This window comes from Salvelinus namaycush, chromosome 23 (assembly GCF_016432855.1).
Source record: "Salvelinus namaycush isolate Seneca chromosome 23, SaNama_1.0, whole genome shotgun sequence".
Taxonomy (NCBI): domain Eukaryota; kingdom Metazoa; phylum Chordata; class Actinopteri; order Salmoniformes; family Salmonidae; genus Salvelinus; species Salvelinus namaycush.
Window position 1 is genome coordinate 3,885,087 of NC_052329.1, and position 7,500 is coordinate 3,892,586.

Sequence of the window (7,500 nt, forward strand, 5' to 3'; positions counted from 1 at the left end):
TTCTACAGTGCTGCTAGTCGGTAGAAGTTGACTAGCTAGCTAGCAGTTGTTGACTTAGTAGAGAGAACGGTGGCGCGGCGCGGCGGACGAAATAGCTGGCTAGCTAACCTCGATAATTACTCTAAACTACACAGTTCTTATTACAAAGACAGCAAAGCAACTATGTAGCTAGCTAACACTACACTAATCAATCGTTCCGTTGTAATGTATTAGTTTCTACAGTGCTGCTAGTCGGTAGAAGTTGACTAGCTAGCTAGCAGTTTGTTGACTAGGTAGAGAACGTGGCGCGGCGCGGCGGACGAAAATAGCTGGCTAGCTAACCTCGATAATTACTCTAAACTACACAATTATCTTAGATACAAGACAGCAAAGACAACTATGTAGCGAGCTAACACTACACTAATCAAGTCGTTCCGTTGTAATGTAATAGTTTCTCGTGCTGCTATTCGGTAGAAGTTGGCTAGCTGGCTAGCTAGCAGTGTTGACTACGTTAGAAGGACGAAAATAGCTGGCTAGCTAACCTCGATAATTACTCTAACTACACAATTATCTTTGATACAAAGACGGCTATGTAGCTAGCTAGAAAAATTGCTCAGATCAAACAAATCAAACCGTTGTACGAGGAAGCACTCTCTCTCTCTCTCTCTCTCTCTCTCTGGAGTCTCTCTGGAGTAGTAGTAGTAGTAGTGGTAGTAGGCCTAGAAGTAGTACTAGTATTGGTAGTAGTGAAGTAGGTCTAGTTGGAGTGGTAGTAGTGGTTGTAGCCTAGTGGTAGTAGTGGTGTAGTTTTGGTAGTAGGCCTATTGGTAGTAGTAGCTTAGTAGTAGTATAGTAGTAGTAAGGCCTAGTGGTAGTAGTAGTAGTAGTAGTAGTAGTAGTCGTAGTAGGCCTAGTGGTAGTAGTAGTAGTAGTAGGCTGAGTTGTAGTAGTAGTAGTATGGTAGTAGGCCTAGTGGTAGTAGTAGTGGTAGTAATAGTAGGAGTAGTAGTTTTAGGCCTAGTGGTACTAGTAGTGGTAATAGTAGTAGTAGTATGTAGTAGTAGTAGTAGTACTAGTATTGGTAGTAGTGGTAGTAGTAACGTGGTAGTAGTGGTAGTAGTAGTAGTAGTATTAGTAGTAGTAGTAGTAGTAGTAGTGTAGTGGTAGTAGTAGTAGTAGTAGTAGTGCAGTGGTGGTAGTAGTAGTAGTAGTGGTAGTGTAGTAGTAGTAGATAGTAGAAGTAGTGGTAGTTGAAGTATTAGTAGGCCTAGTGGTAGTAGTAGCAGTAGTCGTAGTAGTGGTAGTGGTAGTAGTAGTATAGTAGTATGCCTATGGTAGTAGTAGTGGTGTAGTAGTAGTAGTAGTATAGGCCAAGTGGTGGTAGTAGTAGTAGTAGTAGTAGGTAGTAGTGGTGGTAGTAGGCCTAGTGGTGGTAGTAGTAGTAGTAGTAGTAGTAGTAGTATAGTAGTAGTAGTAGTAGTAGTAGTAGTAGTTAGTAGTAGTAGTAAGTAGTAGTAGTAGTAGTAGTAGTGGGCCTAGTGAGAAGTAGTAGTAGTAGTAGTAGTGGGTAGTAGGTCTAGAAGTAGTATTAGTGTAGTAGTAGTAGTTCTCGTGGAAGTAGAAGTAGTGGTAAAAGTACTAGTATAGTAGTAGGGTAGTAGTAAATAGGCCTAGTGGTAGTGGTAGTAGTGGTAGTAGGCCTAGTGGTATTAGTAGTAGTGGTAATGGTAGTAGTGGTATAGGCCTATTGGTAAAGTAGTAGTAGTGGTAGTAGGCCTAGTGGTATAGTAGTAGTAGTGGTAGTAGGCCTAGTGGTAGTAGTAGTGGTAGATAGTAGTATAGTAGTAGGCCTAGTGGTAGTATTAGTGGTAGTAGTAGTTGTAGTGGTAGGTGTAGCTGTATTAGTAGTAGTGGTGGTATTAGTAGTACTAGTAGCTTTGGTAATAGAGTAGTGGTAGTGTAGTAGTAGTAGTAGTAGTAGTAGTAGTAGTATTGGTAGTAGTAGTAGTAGTAGTAGAGTAGTAGTAGTAGTAGTTTTAGTGGTAGTAGTAGTAGTAGTTTTAGTGGTAGTAGTTTTAGTGGTAGTAGTGGTAGTGGTAGTAGTTGTAGTAGTAGGCCTTGTGGTAGTAGTAGTGGTAGTAGTAGAAGTAGTGGTAGTGGTATTAGTAGTAGTAGACCTAGTGATAGTAGTAGTAGTAGTAGTATAGTATTAGTGGGCCTAGTGGTAGTACGGTAGTAGGCCTAGTTGTAGTAGTAGTAGTAGTGGTAGTAGTAGTAGTGAAGGTAGGCCTAGAAGTAATATTATTGGTAGTGGTTGTGGTAGCAGTAGTAGTTTGTGGCAGTACTAGTATTGGTAGTAGTGAAAGTAGGCCTAGTTGGAGTGGTAGTAGTGGTCGTAGGCCTAGTGGTGTTAGTAGTAGTGGAAATGGTAGTAGTGATAATAGACCTATTGGTAGTAGTAGTAGTAGTAGTGGTAGTAGTAGTAGTGATAGAAGTATAGTAGTATGAGTGGTAGTAGGCCTAGTGGTATAGTGATGTGTAGTTTTGGTAGTAGCCAGTGGTAGTATAGGTATATGTAGTAGTAGTAGTAGTAGTAGACCTAGTGGTCGTAGTAGTATAGTAGTAGTATAGTAGTAGTATAGTAGTACCTAGTGGTGGTAGTAGTAGTAGTAGTAGTAGTAGTAGTAGTAGTAGGCCAAGTTGTAGTAGTAGTAGTTCGAGTAGAAGGCAAGTGGTAGTATTAGTAGTAGTAGTCAGCCTAGTGGTATAGTATGTAGAAGTAGTAGTAAGTTAGTAGTATAGTATAGTGGTAGTAATATGCCTATTGGTAGTAGTAGTAGTAGTGGTAGTAGATTAGTGTATAGGTAGTAGTAGTAGTAGTAGTAGTATTAGTAGTAGTAGTAGTAGTAGTATGTAGTGGTAGTATGTAGTGGTAGTAGTATTAGTGGTAGTAGTAGTGGTAGTAGTGGTATTGGTAGTTAGTAGTAGTGATAGTGGTAGTAGTGGTAGTGTAGTAGTAGTAGTGTTAGTAGTAGTAGTAGTAGGCGTAAATGGTAGTAGTAGTGGTAATAGTAGTAGTAGTAGGAGGCTAGTGTGTATGGTATTAGTAGTATAGATAGTAGTAGTAGCCATGGTAGTATAGTATATATATGAGAGTAGTATAGTAGTAGTAGTAGTAGATTAGCGTAGTAGTAGTAGAAGCGTAGTAGTAGTAGTGTAGTAAGAATAGTGGTAGTGGCGGTAGTAGTAGTAGTAGTAGTAGTAGTAGTAGTAGTAGTAGTGTATTAGTAGTAGTAGTAGTAGTAGTGGCATGGTGGGAGTAGTAGTAGTAGTGGTAGTGGTAGTAGTAGTAGTGATAGTAGAAGTAGTGGTTGTTGAAGTATTAGTAGGCTAGTGGTAGTAGTAGCAGTAGTTGTAGTAGTGGTAGTGGTAGTAGTAGTAGTAGTATGCCTAGTGGTAGTAGTAGTGGTGGTAGTATTAGTAGTAGTAGTAGGCCAAGTGGTGGTAGTAGTAGTAGTAGTAGTAGTAGTAGTAGTAGTAGTAGTAGTAGTAGTAGTAGCAGTAGTATTATTGGGCCTAGTGGTAGTAGTAGTATTAGTAGTATAGTAGTAGTGGTAGTAGGTCTAGAAGTAGTATTAGTGGTAGTATTAGTTCTCGTGGAAGTAGAAGTAGTGGTAAAAAGTAGTAGTAGTAGTAGGGTAGTGGTAGTAGTGGAAGTAGGCCTAGTGGTAGTGGTAAGTAGTGGTTAAGTAGCTAGAGGTTTAGAGTAAAGACAGGAGAGGAGATCTGGTTTGATGCTAATGGAGATGTGGTGGCGTGCTACGACCTAGTGAACTGGCAGCAGGAGGAGAATGGGACCCTGCAGTTCCATGCTGTGGGGCTGTATGATTCTTCGATGCCCCCTGAACAGCGCATTACCTTCAACAAGAGAAAACTGGTCTGGGCAGGGGGCCAGGCAGAGGTAGGACTAAATACATGTTGACTATGTTGCAAAGCATAACACATGCAAACCGCAAACCACTGCAAATATAAAACATTCTATAATGTTTACATAATCCACATAGTCTATCTCAATTGTCTTGTTTTGTATTGGTAATATAACTTCCAGAAGTAGTGACATTAAAACATTTCTGCACGTTTATTCATATAAAATGCACCAATATTCAGACGTGTTGTATTTCTCTACAGGCACCTGCAGCAGTGTGCAGTGAGAGCTGTCCCACAGGCACTCGTAAGGCTGTACAGAAAGGAAAGCCTGTATGCTGTTATGACTGTGTACCATGTGCGGAGGGAGAGATCAGTAATATCACAGGTAATATATAATGCATTTAGGGCTACCTGCAATACTTTCAAGCTCTGTCACTGCCCAACAAGACTAATAGATGTGGAAAAACACATGACACAGTGATTCATGGAATGAATGACGTTCTAATCTCCTTACAGATTCTAACGGCTGCTATCGATGTGACTTGGATTATTGGTCAAATGAAAAAAGGGACCGCTGTGTGTTGAAACCAGTTGAATTCCTCTCCTATGAAGAAATGATGGGCATAGTTCTGGTGTTTTTCTCCTTACTGGGGTCTGGTGTTACTACTCTGGTAGCTGTTGTGTTTTCAGTTCATAAGGACACCCCATCGTCAGGGCCAACAACTCTGAGCTGAGCTTCCTGCTGCTCTTCTCCTTGACTCTGTGTTTTCTGTGTTCTCTTACTTTCATTGGCCGGCCCTCTGAGTGGTCCTGTATGCTGCGTCACACAGCGTTTGGCATCACCTTCGTCCTCTGCATCTCTTGTGTTCTGGGGAAAACAATAGTGGTGTTGATGGCCTTCAGGGCTACACTTCCAGCCAGTAATGTCATGAAATGGTTTGGTCCCCCACAGCAGAGACTCAGTGTTCTGGCTTTCACTCTCATACAGGTCCTGATCTGTGTTCTTTGGTTAACAGTCTCCCTCCTTTCCCCTACAAGAACATGAAGACCTATAAGGAAAAGATCATTCTAGAGTGTGATGTGGGTTCAGCTATTGGTTTCTGGGCTGTGTTGGGGTATATAGGACTCCTGGCTCTCTTGTGCTTTGTGCTGGCTTTTCTGGCTCGAAAGCTGCCTGATAACTTCAATGAGGCCAAATTCATCACCTTCAGCATGCTCATATTCTGTGCAGTCTGGATCACCTTTATCCCAGCTTATGTCAGCTCTCCTGGGAAGTTCACTGTAGCTGTGGAGATCTTTGCTATTCTGGCCTCCAGTTTTGGTTTTTTCTTCTGCATATTTTCTCCTAAATGTTTCATTATATTGCTGAGGCCAGAGCAAAACACCAAGAAACATATGATAGGGAAGACATCCAATGACATACGATATTAAAGAAACGATGAATACTGACCATTGACCTATTCAAAGTCTATCTATAATAAACACAGACACATTTCAAAGTCAGTGATGGGTTAACCTCATCCCAGGCTCAATTGATAACAAAAATAGAGCCTGGAAACACTGTGCAAAGAAGTGGGACTTGAAAGGGGAATGGTTCAATCAAGCAAGAGAGAGAGATCCTGCTACAGTTTGACTTTGAAAACTGCAGAAAATCTCAATGATCATATTACTTTTAGGACGCCCCAACTGATTCTGAGTTTTGGCATATTTAATTTTTTATTAATTTCACCTTTATTTAACCAGGTAGGCTTGTTGAGATCAAGTTCTCATTTACAACTGCGACCTGGAAAGGATAAAGCAAAGCAGCGCGACACAAACAACACAGAGTTACACATGGAATAAATAAACATGGAGTCAATAATACTATACAGTGTGTGCAAATGAGGTAGAATAAGGGAGGTAAGGCAATAAATAGGCCATAGTGGCGGAATAATTACAATATAGCAATTAAACACTGGAGTTATAGATGTGCAGAAGATGAATGTGCAAGTAGAGATACTGGGATGCAAAGGAGCAAAATATGAAGGTTACATGTGAGAACTAGGTGCATACTTTCTGATTTCTGATCTCACTTCCTTGTTTAGCCTAATTCGTTTGTAGAAGGAAGGTTCTAAGGGTTATGTTGGATGGTGATGGACTGAGATATCAGCCAATGTAATTCGCTCCTGCCATGGACTCCATTCCTGTCTCTTTATGAGACATTGTGAGAGACGGTTCGAAAGAGAAAGAGCCGGCTGCTGGAAAAGATTTGTCATGGGTACATGGATGTTCAATAAGTCCAATAAGTCCTGAACAAACATCCAACAGCACATTATGCCAAGCAGCCATATCTACATGGGTGTGGTCGCACATTATGAAAGTCAAGACAATAATGAATCAGACAAAAAATCATTTTTTTTTTTACTTAGCCTATGTTTCTCACTGCTCTACCCCAGCGGCCACTGACAGCCTGGTGTGCTTCCACAGGCCCCCTCAGTGACCCCCTCAGTGACTGCTGCTGTCCAGTCCAGGTCCAGATCAGGAGCCCACACACAAGCCCATTACTGAGCCTCTGTCTCACAGGCCTGCTCTGGACAAGCATGGTCTACTATCTCATCAAAAACAACATTGACTTCTTTAATAACCTCTCCTCGTAGGCCTGTGGGCCACAACCCAATGTGTGTCAATACACCAATGGGCATGTGGCATTCATACCACCATCAACACAAAGCAAGGTCTCAGTGAAATGTGTTATAATGAATATATGTCTGTACTGCATGTATCGTGTAATGTATTGGCTACCCTTCATGTAATATTACATTGGTTGTCATAAGCAATTCAGCTGTCTAATATATCTGGATCTCCAGTCTTACTTGAATTATCACAATGCTAGAGAAAGACACAAATAAATAAAAAAACTAGAATGGTCATTTCTCTATGAATTGTGTGACTTGCTTCAGCTGGCCAAATGTATCTGTATGTAGTAGTAGTAACAATAGTAATAGTAAATCAAATCAAATCAAATGTTATTAGTCACATGAGCTGAATACAACTGGTCTGGACCTTACAGTGAAATGCTTACTTACGAGCCCCTAACCAACAATGCAGTTTTAAAAATACAGCTAAGAATAAGAAATAACAGTAACAAGTAATTAAAGAGCAGCAGTAAATAACAAAAGTGAGACTATATACAGGGGGTACAGGTACAGAGTCAATGTGAGGGGGCACCGGTTAGTTGAAGGTAATATGCACCATGTAGGTAGAGTTATTAAAGTGACTATGTATAGATGAAGCCAGTCAAATAAAACTTTTGGAACTCTATCTTTTCCTGGGAGGAGGAGTAGTAGCAGTAGTAGTTAGTAGTAGTAGTTAGTAGTAGTAGTAGTAGTAGTTAGTGGTAGTAGTAGTAGTAGTAGTAGTAGTAGTAGTAGTAGTAGTGTAGTAGTAGTAGTAGTAGTAGTAGTGGTAGTAGTAGTAGTAGTAGTAGTAGTAGTAGTAGTAGTAGTGGTAGTAGTAGTAGTAGTAGTTGTAGTAGTAGTAGTAGTAGTAGTAGTAGTAGTAGTAGTAGTAGTAGTATAGTAGTAGTAGTGTAGTAGTATATTAGTAGTATTAGTG

General features: G+C 40.5%; 1 pseudogene; it reads left to right on the forward strand.

Annotated features, from left to right (window-relative positions):
- The window catches only part of LOC120018917, a 6,964-nt pseudogene extending 1,627 nt beyond the window's left edge, over window positions 1-5,337 (forward strand).
- The last annotated feature ends 2,163 nt before the right edge of the window (window positions 5,338-7,500 follow it).